The sequence below is a fragment of the Patagioenas fasciata genome, assembly GCF_037038585.1.
Source record: "Patagioenas fasciata isolate bPatFas1 chromosome 19 unlocalized genomic scaffold, bPatFas1.hap1 SUPER_19_unloc_1, whole genome shotgun sequence".
Lineage (NCBI taxonomy): Eukaryota > Metazoa > Chordata > Aves > Columbiformes > Columbidae > Patagioenas > Patagioenas fasciata.
In genome coordinates, this window is record NW_027288507.1 from 2,217,436 (window position 1) to 2,231,986 (window position 14,551).

Sequence of the window (14,551 nt, forward strand, 5' to 3'; positions counted from 1 at the left end):
GCTTTACCAAAGATGTACAGGGACAGGTGAGGTGGCAGGCAGCTAATTAAGTTCTTGGACCCAAAGACATTAGAGGGTGACTGGTGGGCGGCAGGACCCACAGCCTCATCTCGACCAGTTAAGGGGCACAGCAGGCGAGTTCTCCTCTGCATCAGGACCCTCCCGGGGGAGGCACTCGGTGCTGTGGGGCCAGCAGCTCACTGCTGGTGGGTGACCACCTAGGAAACAGAGGAAATGACAGTTTTGTAAGCACTTGAGCTTCAGTGGCTATTAATGGTGCTGTTGTTAGCAGCGCACCGCAAGAGCTGGCTGATTTTCCTTAAACCCTTCACTATTGTACTGTTGAAAGGAAAACACTGGACACTCAGTGTCTTGCAGGACAATTCAAGCCAGCAAGGCTGGGGGGCAGAGGTGTGTGGGATGACAACTCTTCCCACTCCCCTTTGTCCCGAGGAGCAGGCAGGGGCTCCCGAACAGCCCGGAATCCCAGTTCTAGTCTGCAAACAAAAGCTCCCTCCCCAGAGGAGGGAGGGCTGTGTGCTGCTCCTCCCCACCGCCGGCCCTGCAGGGAAGGGCTCTGCTGACAGCCACCCAGGCTGCTGACAGGCGACATCTTCCTGCCTGGGCACAGTTGCTTGCAGTTTGTGTTAAATTCAGCCACTTTAAGTCTCAGCTGGGAGAAATCAAGAGGATTTTCGCAGCTCAGGGGAATCCAGCACAAGCCCCAGCAAAGCAGCATTTGTTTTTCCTACACCCTTAACCCTCAAAAACACTACAGGGAAAACCAGCACGGCATCCGCACCCAGAACACCGAACCGCGCCGGCCTGGTTGCCCTCGGTGCGAGGTTTCGGTCCCCTCCAAGCAGCACATGAAGCATCAAGCGGTGCCCCCAGGCCCAGGTTCAGACAAACCCCTTTGTCCCCGGGTCCCACCGGCGCCCACCGGCCCCGGGCCCGCTCACCCGCCCCGATGCCCTCGCCGCGTCCCGTTGCCAGGAGGCAACCGCTGAACGGAAACCTCCGAGCGCCGCCCGTGTTCTGCCGACAGCCGCGCCCGCCCGCCAGCGCCCGGCGTTCCGTGCCGAGCACGGGAACCCGCGGCGGGGCAGGGGGCACAGAGGCCCCGGAGCACAAGGCAGCTGGAAAGTGAAGCAGAGGGGCTGTAAAAAGACCTCAGAGAAGCGGGAGAGAAGAGAGGGGTAAAACAGCCAAACACCACACACACTCCAAAACAACCACCAACAAACCACACTTCCTTAGCCATCTAATGATGCAAAAATGCATGTAGATTAAGATTAAAGACCTGTTCATCTATCATTTGGGAGAAGGTAGGGGGATTAATTAGATTACTAGAAAAAACCTTTTGAAAAGAAGATCAAGTTCTGCAGAACAGCCTGCAAAGGCCAGGATGAACTCGTACCTCCCCAGGGACTCCCCTCAGCCTTGCAGGGACAGGCCCAGATGCATCAGGACAGCAGTGGCACGTATCTGGGCCATGCTCTGTTCACAGCACGTTTGGGGTTGTCGCTGTGCCTGTTAGACAGGAGTGGAAACGATGGTGCTGGATGGGAGCACAACAGTCTCTGCCCTGCGGAGATCTCAGCGCTGTGCAAAGCACTCGAGGCACCATCCCATGCACATCCCCATGGTCACATTCGCCGTGCAGGATTTTAACACGGCCCTCGGGCTAAGCAAGCAGAGAAATGCAATGCTCCAGCCTCAGCTATTTCTCCAGCGCTGGGTTGTTTTCCTGCCCCAAAGAGCTACTTACAACAAATCCACCCCTTTTCACCAGTACCAAGCACTGCTACGGGGTCTCTCTGGGTGCTTGCTCAACTAGATCAAAGCTTGGAGCTCTGCCCAGATCACGAACCCCTCCAGAAATGCGTTTTACTCCCTATGCACAAAAACGCTTCTCTTACCTACCTTCCTGCATATCTAATGGTATCTCATAAATAATATTTTCTAGCAAAACAGTCCATTTGGGATTACAGCACCCAGACACTGCTGTCCCAGGTGAGAGAAGCTCTCAGACCCCAGACCTCCAGGAGGGCTCTGGAGGGAGCAGCCACCTCTCCCTGGGCCAGATTCCATTCTGTCCCCTTCTTCATGTTCACAAGAAGGTGCAAGCACCCTGATAGGGCAGCTCCTACTAAAACCAGCCCTGAGACCCTCATACAACCGCCCATGGCCTCCTGGCTTTCACAGAGACCCCCAGCCCCAGCGCTGAGATGTCACTCTCCACACCAAACCCGAGCCCTGCCAGGGGGACCAGGAGCACATCCCACCCTGCCAGCTCTGTTCAGAAAACCCAGAGTTACCTTCCCAGCTGCACATGGCTTCCTACCTGAGGGGGGCTCAGCAGAGCAAACGAACTAGGGCTGCGGGTGGTCCCAGCACCCCCACCCCAGGCAGCAAAGGAGAACCATGGCAGCAGCAGATCCCACAACACATCCAGCACCCATGGGGGGGGGGGGGGGGGCAAGTAAAGCAAGAAACCCCCACAGTGGGCACAGAGAACAGGACTGAGCACAACACATGCCAGCACTGGGGCTGCTGGGCTTAAATTGGTGTCCAGGAGCAGGGGGGTGCAGGTGAGGATGCTCAGGGTGATGAAGGCATCAGGGTGGGGATGCCCGTGGGAGAGGGTGTTGGGGCTCTGAGGTGCCTGGGGATGTGTGTGTGTGTCCAGCACTGCAGGGGACAGGGGGACAAGCACAGCCCTGTGACACACACATAGTGGCTGCTGCTGGGTGTCGTGGTGTGGGACCCAGGATCACCCCAAGACGCTGCCCTGCGCTGGGGCCAGGTGGGTGCTCCCCCAAACTGCCAGCACCCACCCCCGGGCACCCCCCTCACTGGCTGCCACCCCTGGGCAGGCACAGCGGTGTTGGGCTGTACTGGGACCTGCTGGTTCACAGCAGGATTTGGGGGGGGGGCTCAGGAAGAGTAGTCGGGCACCCCACCCTGTGCTGAGCTGGATCCATCCACCAGCAGCATGTGGAGGACATTGGGGTGCAGGGGGGCTGGGAAGAGACTTGCAAGGTGAAGGGGCAGGATATAGGGGCATGGGACAGGGTAGTGGGGTGCAGGGAGAAATAACAGGGTGCAGATGGATGACGCCCACTGGAGGGCAGGTAGAAACACAGTCCATGGATCCCAGCACCACCCCACCAGCTCCTGGTGAAGCCAAACTGGGGTAACTGGGCATTGATGCTCATGGCGAGCGCCCACGGTGTATCCCAGCAGGGCTCACCCCATCATGGAGGGGCACAAGGATGTTGGGGGGCAACTCATGAAGAGCAATTGCATCCCCAGCCCAGGATCCCTGCTCTGCTCCCCCAGTTCCCAACACGATCCCCACACCAGCGGGACCCCAGGGCAGTGCATGGGGGGACCCTCACCCTTGGCTGCTGCCCCAGCCCCCAGGCGGGGTCCCACAGGGCTCTCCCACCCCCCTCCAAGCTGGGTGCCCCCGTGGGTGCAGCAGAAACGCCTCCAATATCCATTTTAAGCCTTTTTTTCCAGGAAATAGGAGCCAGGAGCCGCTGAGCGGTCACTGTCAGCCCCTGCCCACACGGAAGCCACTCGGGGTTGCAGACAAGCCAGGTCAGCCGTGTTCATTGAGAATGGTTGTGGAGGGATTAAAAATATTTCCACTAGCTCTGTAAGAATGTATAAACCTATACTCTGCTTCTCCCTGAATAAATGCCTCTCTGACCGTCATGCAAAGGGAGGTACTTCTGTAAGAAAATAGCAACGTTAAAAAAAGGAAAGCGCTAATACATCCTGCAGGGCCCTGCCATGCCAGGGGGGTCCCTGCCCGTGGGGGCCAAGGGACCCTCTGGCTGGCACGGGGACATGGGTGACGCACATGGACGCTGGCCCAGCACCCTGCAGCACCCACCCCCAGTACAGCCCCCGTCAGCAGAGCCCTTGGTGTGCAAACCCCTAGCCCAGGGGTGAACCCCCCGGGGACCATGGCTCAGGTGGCCCTGCTAGGGAGGGGACACGTCCCCACGCTAGGGAGCTCCTAGTGATCCCATTGCTCCCAGTTCTGCCTCCACCCTGCAGCTTTGCTGTCCCATCATCTCTCCCCGTACCCAGGGACACCCCTGCGGGGGACACGACACCAGTGTTCTGCAGGGCAGCAACACTGATGGGGACATCCTGGGGGGACACAGGGACACAAAATAGTACATTGTGGGAATGCCATACAGATGAGGACATCCCTGGGGGACATGGGGACACACAGTGCTGCTGTGTCAGGGCGCAGTGGGGACATCCTGGGGACACACAGGGACAGCACAGGCAAGCGAGTGACAGCAGAGGCTGACACACCAGCGAGGGACGATGCTGTCACCGCAGGCCGGGCAGCGCCGCGGGCACGTGATGGTTGTTATTGCTTTGCAGGGCCAGCGTTCCGGGGGCCAGGCTGGGGAGCCAACCTCTGATTTGGGCTTCAAGGGGCTTTCTCCAGGGACTGTCCCCCTGTGCCAGCCAAGGCCTGGGGGGGAGCAACTCTGTCCCCAACAGCAGGGCAGATGGAGGGGCTGGGATCGCTCGCCCACTTAAGCCAGGGCCAAGCTGAGCGTAACAGCGGAAAGCAGGCAGCCCGAGGTGACACGGGGACAAGGGACACGACTGGCGAGCAGATTGGCCAGTGGCCCTGCCCCGAGCGGCAGGGGGCACAGAGAAAGCCAAAGCTTGGGGGACAGAGCTGTCCCCAGCCCGCCGGGGGTGGCTGGGGCAGCATCTGGCCGAGACAAGGGACCCCCGGGCTGGCTGGCCTGTCCCCTCGCTGTCCCCGCGGGCTGGGCGCTGGCCGGTTGGCTAAGGCGATACCGCAGCAGCGTAGGGTGGCGGGTGCGGTGTTGGTACCGGGGCAGGATGGAGCGCGATGTAAACATTTCTGATCTGGGGCGGTGGCAAGGAGCAGGAGGAGGAGGAGGGGGCTAGTGCGAGTCCTTCATCTGCTTCTGGATCTTCTGCAGCATCTCCTGCATCCGCCGCAGCTGGAGGGGAGCAGAGCAGGGAGTGTGGCGGGGGCTGGCACCCCCCAGCCCCCTTGCAAACAATAGTGGGGTTGAGCATCCCAAGCAAATTTGGATCCTCGAGTGCTGTGGGTTGGGGAGGGAACCTCTGACACCCCTCCAGCACCCCCCACCATGGCTGGCAGCTGCTGGGGTCTGCGGGAAGGGTGATCCCTTGCTGTGGTCGCCGTTTGCTCTGCCCGCTCCGTGATCTTACTCACGATCTTTTGTATTATCACAAAACGCACATTTTGAGTCAACGGATTCTCATGATTTAACAGTCTGTGAACTTACTGTGCCATATAACAGACAAAGACCTATTAAACGGTACTATGCTTAAACAGATACCTACAAAGGAAACAGGTTAATAAGGAAAGCATCTTGCGGAGTTCAGCAAGTTTACTGTGACCTGTGTGTTATCAGTTAACTCTCTCAGCTTGTTGAAGTTCAGACCGTTCCGCCTGTAAAACTGTCTGAAATGATTTAATGATCTCTTGTAGAGATGATTTTTGTCCTGCTCTTCTCGCCTTAAAAACAACATTAATTGCAACAAAGTGTTATACTTCAAGATTCTATTCTCCGGCCACTTTTCCCAATCATTTAACTTACACAGCAGCCACCATTAATTACAATATTTCACAAGATCTTCCTTCCTCCTATTTCCAAGTGCTTTCCTATGTTTAAAAACACCTCCGAATACCGATTTCTTAGGAACACGAACGAAAACAGTCGTTCCCGACCCCATCTCGTAAGTAAAGACCATGAGAAGAGGGAGGCGGGGGAAGCACAGGGCTGCTGGCAGCGCGAGTGGGAAAAGTGGGGAGAAAGTCTTACGGTGCACTTATAGCACAAAGGAACAATTCTAACAACAACCAGTAAAACAATGAACTCGCATTCCTGACAAGCTGCTTGATTTTCAGCAGGGCAATACACAGAAGCATGTAATACGTACTGTAAAACCCGCAGATAACACGTTGATAGCAAACATTAGCATTCTCTGCTGCTAATTTCAACACCAGCGCTTAGTTAACTTCTAAGTTTTCAACTTGCTTATTGAAGATGGCCGATAAATTGCATGTAATTCTCATTGGGACCCTGATAATAGTTATAAACGATTTGGCTCCTTTGTTGGTTTCAGACACCTCTACTACAGCTTGATATGCAAAGTCTGTTGACTGCCTCAGGATTTCAGAACTAATCGCTCCTGTAATTGTGGTGTGCCAATCAGTGTCTGTCCCAGGAGTTGTGGGATACCCACCCCTTTCAACGAGTCCCCATCGTTCCGTCCTAAATGATCCATAGCTGTTATACTGCATAGGTCTAATTTTGCTTGAGTCTTTCATGGTTTTTATCTGATCTCGGGGCAACACATACAAGAACTCTTCTTCCTGTTAACTTTTGAAGAAAATGCTGCAAACCCCCGTCCTCATCCGAGTCATCAGATAACGCGGACTCGGACGGTGCTGCAGAATCGTTAGGAACAGGGGCGTTCGGAACAGTGCACGTTCTCGCCAATACTTTCTAGCATCATAACTATTCGTATAACCTGAGTCCCCAGGCGCACCCCCTTTCCCGTCACGATCAGCGTGGCCGCATTGCCGACTGCTGGATTCACTCGCTCTCAGCTGATCTGATCTGTCACACAGTTCTGTTGCTCAGTTCTTATGCAGCGACTCCTTCTGCTCTCTCGTGGAAGTTGGAGGGTTAAAAGGCGGTAAAAGCAGATACAAATTGGCAAAATTGTTTGCGACTTTAGCATTCTCAGCTTTCTCATGTTCTTTGGGCAAGTTGTCTGACTCCAGTCCTCTGGACTTGCTGTTCTCACCAGGGTTGGGCAATGGTACAGGAGCCCACCCGCTCGGCATTTTTCCTCCCCCCGCCCCGGACTGCTGAGCTGTCGGGGGTGCCGAAAGCACAGCAGGGGATGGAGTAGGGAGAGTATCAAAGACACGAACCGGGCGAACTTCACAGCGACTTTCAGGATACTTATCAGGCTGCAACGCTGCAAAAATTCCCGCAGCAGCAGACCGTTTAGCCTTAAGATCTTTTAAGGTGCTAATTATAAGCTTCCATGTAGTTGCTAATGATTTAGCTTCTTTACCTCCATTGCTGACTTTATCCCATAACTTCTGCCCTGTGTCGTCCCAAAGCTCAAGTTTGAGTCACTAATGCTCATAACAGTCTTTTCAGGTTTTAGTTGCTTCACTGTAGTAATTATCAGTTTCCAGGCGGTTACAACGCCGAGAATATGTTTTTCACTGCGACTAATTGCCTTCCACAACACCGTTCCCACTTTTTCTCAAGTCTCTATTTGAAAAGCTCCTAAGAGATCAGCAGGAAACCCATTGCCTCTGCACCAAATTAGCAGTCTTTTGAGGTTACTCTCCTCATACTTCACCCCTCTCTTAGAGAGAATATGCGAGAGGAGCCGCAGTATTTCTTCTTCTTCTTTAAAAATATTCTGCCCCGTCTCCTCCCGCCCCCAGCTGCCCACCTCTTTGGGTGTCCGTTGCAAGGATATCGGATCCTTTATCCCTCCTCTGTCGCTTCTGTAGCGATCAATCAGGAGTCACGCAGCCCGCAGACCGCGCCCCGGCCACGGTCCAGCCGAGCCGTTCCAGCTGGGGCTCGCTCCCCGCAGCGACCGTCCCCCTGCCGTAAATTCTCCTTATGGATCACGTCGGGGTCACCACTTGCGAGGGCGAAAACTCATGGACTCCACACAATTCAATACGAATTCAAGCGAAGCCATTTATTAGAGAAACAAGCCTCTTTATGTATGCAGTTATTTCCTGATCACGCGTCCACGCTCCAGGCGTTCACGGGCCGATTGGATATTGTCCGTGTTCACGAGCTGTCCACGGGCCCGAGTCTCACTGCTGATAGGCCTGTTGATTTACATCCCCCACCACGGCTGGCAGCTGCTGGGATGCTGCGGGAAGGGTGCTCCCTTGCTGTGGTCACCGTTTGCTCTGCCCGCTCCGTGACGATTAAACAGAGCTCTGGTTTGTGCTCCTGACACGACCTTTGCCTTTGTGCCATTAACGCGGTGTGAATTGTGTAGAATCGAAGCAGGGAGAGCTGATGTCAACGGGAGGAGCTTTGACGTGTCGGGTGCGGAGAGTCCGCGGGACTGGATGCTCTTGGAAGCTGATTTCTGCAGCGGCCGATTTACGGGAGCTCGTGCAAGGCTGGGTTAAGTTTCTTTAGGAATATTTTCAAAGTATTTGCCACTATAGACTCTGAGTTTTGCTGAGGGCCACTGCAACGCAGATTCTTGAACACTTTCTCGTGCCCCCAGGCTAATCTTCCGCGGTGTTTAAATGCTGCCTAGGAAAGTTCAGTGGCATAATGATTCTATTTGCTGTGTGGCCACAGCCTCAGTGTGGAAATCTCTCCGTGGACAGATCGGTAAGGTTCCTCGCGTGTACAATCCATGCTTTTCAGACGCCCATTTCTTCATGCGTGCTTTGTGAAGCGCTGAGGATGGTAACGTTGATATTTAGCTTGTCCCTGGCAATTAGCGCTAACATTCGATTCATGAATGTGCGAGTGAGACGCTGAGGAAGAGCCTCCGATGATGGTGTGTCAGTAATACTCGATTTCCTAATCCCGCCGTTTGTTTTCTACATCCCAACACGCAGAGCACAAGAGGACGGCTGCAGGTCAAAGAGCTTCTGTTACAAAAACTTCATCTAACTCAATTCATGCGCTTGGTGCTAGGAAGGCAATTTCCTTATCAAGTGTTTTTTCTGCAAATGAAATGTTAAGTGTTTTCTCTGGTAGGGGGAGCTTCATTTGATCTACCAACACATTAATGTACATGCTTGCAGTTGTTGTCATAGTTGTCCTTCAGCAGGAATGTGTGGTAAGCATCCAAATAAAGATCAGTATTGGCGGCTGGTTTGCGTGTGCGGGTTTGAAGAACTCCCTGCGCAAGCGTGTCCTGACTAATGAAGTGGAATTTGGGAAGGAGGATGTCCAGGGAGTGACAGACTCCTCCTGGCACTTGGAGCAAGCTGGCAGCTCCCGGGCGAGCGCTGCTGTGTTGTGTGTCCGTGTGCGCGTGTTTTGGCTGCAGTGGTCCCGTTTCTGGTGGGGTTCGGAGGGCTCTCCCGCCTGGGCTGGTTGCGGCTGCCGCAGCCGCGGTGCCGGGCAGCAGAGCTGGGCTGTGCTCGCTGTCCTGCCTGTGGCTGCCGCAGGGCGCTCAGGAATTGCTCCTGAATGAGTCCGCCGCGTGCAGCTGTGGAGAGGAAGGGGCTGTGAGCGGCCGTGTGGCCGTTGGAGCTGCCGCGGCAACGGTTCCGCAGGCAACGGGCACCCGGTTCCACAGGCGGTGCCGGCGGCGGCTCCGGCAGGCGGTGGAGCGGCCATGGCTGCGGCGGGGCCGGGGGACCGGGGCGCGACTGCCACCGTGCGGGGCCAGAAGACGCGGCTGAGCCGGCGCGCCCGGGAGCTGCGCGCCGCCACCGCCGTGCAAGGTGCTGCCCCTTGGGCTTGGCGGGGACGGGCTGGGGCTCTCGCTCCCCCCGTTGTCCCGCACCAACGGCGCCTTCGTGTCCGCCAGAGCAAGGGAGGCAGTTTTTCACGCAGTCCTGCGAGAAAAAGCTCCGTGGGAACAGGGAGCGGCTCCCCCGCCTGTGTGAGGCCGTGCAGGAGGATGCCCAGGCTCTGGCCATGGCCCGGAAGGTAGCGGGAGCTCCCATCTGCCACGTCCCCCTGCCCGGTGCTGGCCCTGCAGAGCCACCTGCTCCGCCAGCCCTCTCCGGGAGCAGACAGCAGTAGGACGTGACCGTCCCCATGCTGACGGGGACGTTCTCTCTGCCCGCAGCACAAGCCCGTCCTGGCCCCCGAGGTCCTCAGGGCGCACAACTTGCCCCCCGATCTGGCCGGGCTGACGGTGGAGGTAACGGGCTCTGGTGGGCACGGGCTGGTGCGGGGGCTGGGGCTCAAAGGACACTGGGAACAGGGTGCACCGTGGAGGGAGCCGGTGCCGGCACAAGGACAAGCCCACAGGGCTGGTGTGGTGAGACACGGGGTGTTCACCTGTGTCCCACGGGTCCCTTTCCACTGCAGGACGCATCCGTGCAGGTCCTCCTTTAGCTCCCGGAGCAGATCCCTTGCCCCAGCAGAGCTCCTGGCCCTTCCAGCCTGCCTCTCCTGGGCTGTCTGACGCAGAGTCCCCCAGCCCTGAGGTGTTGATGTCACCTCTGCCTTAGCCCACCCACCCCCCAGAGCAAAGCTCTCCCAGTCCCCATCCTTCCAAGGGAGTGACAGTGTCCTGGAGCAACGTCCCAGCGTCCCCGGCTCTACGGTGGGGGGAGTTTCCCAGGCAGGACCCCCTTCTCCCGCGGGTGCCCAGCAAGCGCTGCCTCCGGCTTGGTGACCTCTGGCTTGCCCATCCAGGAGGCCCGGGAGAAGCTCCGGGCCACAATCTACAAACAGGCGAACACGCTCAACATGCTGGACTACCAGCTGAGGCAGCGCTGCCAGACCCGGGACAAGCTGCAGCAGCAGCTGCTGCGGCTGCAGGAGGAGGAGTCGGATGAGACTAAGAAGCAAAAGCGGGTACCCAGGACCCCTCTTCCTGGGGTGGCTGCACCCATGGGAGGCTTGAACCCAAGCCCTGCAGCCCCTGCGTAGGTGCTGGGTTCAGCAGGTGGTGTCAGCCCATGTGTCCCCGCCATCTCTGCCCCAGATGATTCGCCAGCTGGAGAACGACCTTGACAAGAGGCGCGCCAAACTCCGCGCTGCAGAGAAAGTGGGCACCGTGTACGAGCGGGTGTATGATGCCCTGCAGAAGGTGAGCTCCTCCTCAGCGGGCCATCGTCCCACCCGCTCCCCCTGCAAAGGCAGCGAGGTGCCCCAGGGACTGTGCTGGAGGGACGTCCTCCTGGCTCAGCGAGGTTCTTCTGCTCCCCTCCATGAAGCGGTGAGAGCCTGGCCCGGGTTGCCCAGAGAGGTGGTGGAGGAACCATCCCTGGAGACATCCCAGGCCAGGCTGGACGGGGCTCTGAGCAACCTGAGCTGGTGAAGACGTCCCCGCTCATGGCAGGGGTGGCACTGGGGGAGCTGGGAAGGTCCCTTCAACCCCAGCTATTCTAGGATTCTGTGATTCCATCCATTGTCACAGTGTGGGGACCCCCAGGGCTCAGTCGGGTGACACGCTGTGGTTCCCTGTGTCCCAGGAGGTGAGCCAGCTGACTAGGGAGGCGGTGCGCATGTGGAGGCAGTCCGAGCTGGACGACATGGAGCTGAAGGACATGGAGGCCAGGGCCGAGGAGGCCCGCAAAGCTGCTGAGATAGCCCAGGTGAGATCAGCCAGGGCACTCTGGGGCCCACTGCCACCCTCCAGAGCCCACAGACAGCACCGTGCACCCAGGCTGGTGGATCTTCCTGCAATGAAGAACAAAAGAAACTAAGCTGGGCTGGCCCACGGCACCTAGATCCTCTGGAGCTACTCTCACGTCTCATTCTTGGGCCAGGATGCCCTGGGGCTGGGGACAACGTGCCCAAAGCAACAGCCATGGTGAAAGCAGCACTCTCCACCCTCCAGCCCTCCCTGCCCTCCATCCTGCCCACTTTCCTACCCAGCCCATTTACACGGGGGGGTCATTTATGACACTGGCCATCTCAGAAGCTCAGCTGGCTCACAGAGGTCCATCCTCAGAACAAGAAAGCCCTTGAGGTGCTGGAGCAAGTTGAGAGAAGGGAACGGAGCTGGGGAAAAGGCTGTAGCACAAGTGTGATGGGAGCGGCTGAGGGACCTGGGGGTTCAGCTGGAGAACAGGAGCTGAGGGGAGACCTTCTGATCTCTGAACTGCCTGAAAGGAGCTTGGAGCCAGGGGGGTCGGACTCTGCTCCCCAGGAACAAGCGCCAGGAGCAGAGGAAACGGCCTCAAATTGCACCAGGGGAGGTTGAGGTTGGATGTGGGGAACAATTTCTTCCCCAAAGGGCTGTGGGGCATTGGAACAGGCTCCCCGGGGCAGTGCTGGAGTCACCATCCCTGGAGGGCTGGACAGAGGGAGATGAGGTTCTCAGGGACATGAGGCAGTGCCAGGGATGGGTTGACGGTCGGACTCGATGATCTTGAGGGGCTCTTCCAACCCAAATGATTCCATGATTCTGTGGTCCCAGCTTCTGCAGCCACTTCTCTCTTCTCCGATACCCTCCAGGAGGAGCTGGCCAAGAGGGAAGCCGAGTTCCTTGCGGAGCGCTCCCTGGACACCCAGAAGGTTCCCATGGAGAGGCTGTGGCTGAGGGAACTGAGCGAAAAGAAAGTGCCAGCGGTGAGCTGAGGGGAAAGCAGCAGCACCGAGCCCCATGGGTGGGGGTGGCAGGGCCAGCTCCCCAGGGTGCCAGCAGCTCGGGGGGTGACCATGAACGTCCTTACAGGCAGCCAAGTCCGAGTCCAGTGTGGACGTCTCGACCCAGCAGGACCCACTGGTGGGTGAGTACTTGGCGGGGTGCAGTGGGGTGGGACACGGGGGCAGCTCCGGGCATCCCTCTCTGCCACTTTTCTCCCGCCTCAGCCCCCGAACTGGAGGCTGACGAGTCCCAAAGAGACCACGAGGCCGGGATAAGCGAGACGATGGAGGCGGCCAAGGCTGCAGTACAGTGCTCCCGCCTCTGGGTAACGGAAGAAGCCATCTCCCCAAACACCTGAGGCTGCTCGTAGCCACAGGGAGCCGAGACCTCTCTGCTCGCTTTGTTTTCTTGAGGGGTTCTCAGCTCTCCTGTGGGCCTGGAGCCCCCCAGAGCCCCTCTTGTGTGGGCAAGGATGGAGCTGTGTTTCTCCACGCCTTGAGCCTGCGGTGGTCCCTGGTGCAGAAACCCCCCTGAGGCCACGGGCCAGCTCCTGCACCCTGCATGAGCACTGTGGGCTGAGTTCTCGTGCTGTCCCCTGGTTAGGACATCCCCAGCAAGATCCTGGCACAGGAGTCATCCTTGGAGGCCCTGGAGAAGTACATCAAGGAGCAGGAAGAGCTGCAGGAGGAGCTGGAGAAAAAACTGAGGGATCTGGAGCTGAAGAAGGCTTTGCTCATGTTTCACCAGGCCCCCAACAAAACCAGGTGCTGCTGGCCTCGGGACAGCCGTGTCATAGAATCACAGACTTGCTTTGGTTGGAAAAGACTCTCAGGATCATTGAGTCCAACCATCAACCCACCCCTGACACTGCCCCATGTCCCTGACAACCTCATGTCCGTCTGTCCAACCCTCCAGGGATGGTGACTCCAGCACTGCCCTGGGCAGCCTGTTCCAATGCCCCACAGCCCTTTGGGAAAGAAACTGTGCCCCAGATCCAACCTCAACGTCCCTTGGCGCAACTTGAGGCCATTTCTGTTTGTCCTATCACTTGTTACGATTCGGGTGGTGAGAGCCTGTCCCATGTTGGCCAGAGAGGTGGTGGATGAACCATCCCTGGAGACATCCCAGGCCAGGCTGGACGGGGCTCTGAGCAACCTGAGCTGGTGAAGATGTCCCTGCTCATGGCAGGGGGGGGTGGGTTGCAACCTGAGCAGCTTTTGCAACGGATTTGTGGTGTCTCTGCACCCCTGTGCAGTTGTATGCATGTGGCTGTGGTTGGCTGCAGGATGCTGGAGAAGGAGCTGAGGGCGAAACTGCAGGAGCAAGAGGCCGGGCGGGACCGGTTGCGAGCCCAGATGCTGAAGAACGAGGAGCTCCTCTTTGAGATTGAGAACAGAATCGACCACCTCCTCTTCCATCTGCACGGCATCACCGTGGCCGGCCAGGTAGCCCCCCAGTGCTGGGTGGCGCAGTGACACAGCGCGGTGACACTTGGTGCAGCCACCGTCACCCCAGGTGGCTCATTTTGCCCACCAAGGTTGTTCTCTCTGTCTCCAGGATGATTCTCTCCTGTCCCGGGGGCTGGAGGGGAAGCTCCAGTACCTGGCCCAGAAGTGGCAGTACCTGGAGCAGCGGGCAGCCCACCTGCCCCCTGAGTGCAAGATCCTGCACGAGAGCAGCGAGGTACGTGGGGTGTCCATCCCTGCTGGGGTCTTCGGGGACCCGCGCCAGGAGGCTCCTCCTGATGGCCCATCCCAAGTGAGGAGAATGGCGGTGGCCCCATGGAGCAGCTCAGCTCCAGGTGGCAGTGGGCACTGCAGGGTGCTGTTCCCAGGGGATCATCAAGGGCATCCCTTGGGTTGTAACACCCACCTCCCCTTCAACAATTAACCCAGGGTGTCTTTCACAGATTTTTGTGAAGGCCAGGGATTTTCTGGAGAAGAAAATGTCGAGTGATCCTCGGAACGTGGTGGTTTCCTTTGAGGAGAGAGACAGCAGCGATGACGGTAGGAGAGCTTAGCGGGGACGTGTCCCACGGCGACTGTCCCTGCCCCTGCCTGTTGGGATTTCTGACCATCCTCGCCTGTCTCTCCCTGTCCCAGCAGAGCCCAGCCCATGAGTTCTCTCCAGACCTTGGGGCTGTCTCCAAGGCTTTGAGCATGGGTGGTGCTTTTAGGTGGGGATGTGGGAGCATGAAGGCAGCTGGCGG

The 14,551-nt window shown here is 57.8% G+C and overlaps 1 pseudogene; it reads left to right on the forward strand.

Moving 5' to 3' along the window:
- The first annotated feature begins 8,458 nt into the window (after nt 1-8,458).
- On the forward strand, nt 8,459-14,087 carry LOC139826624 (coiled-coil domain-containing protein 183-like; annotated as a pseudogene).
- Nucleotides 14,088-14,551: the final 464 nt, after the last annotated feature.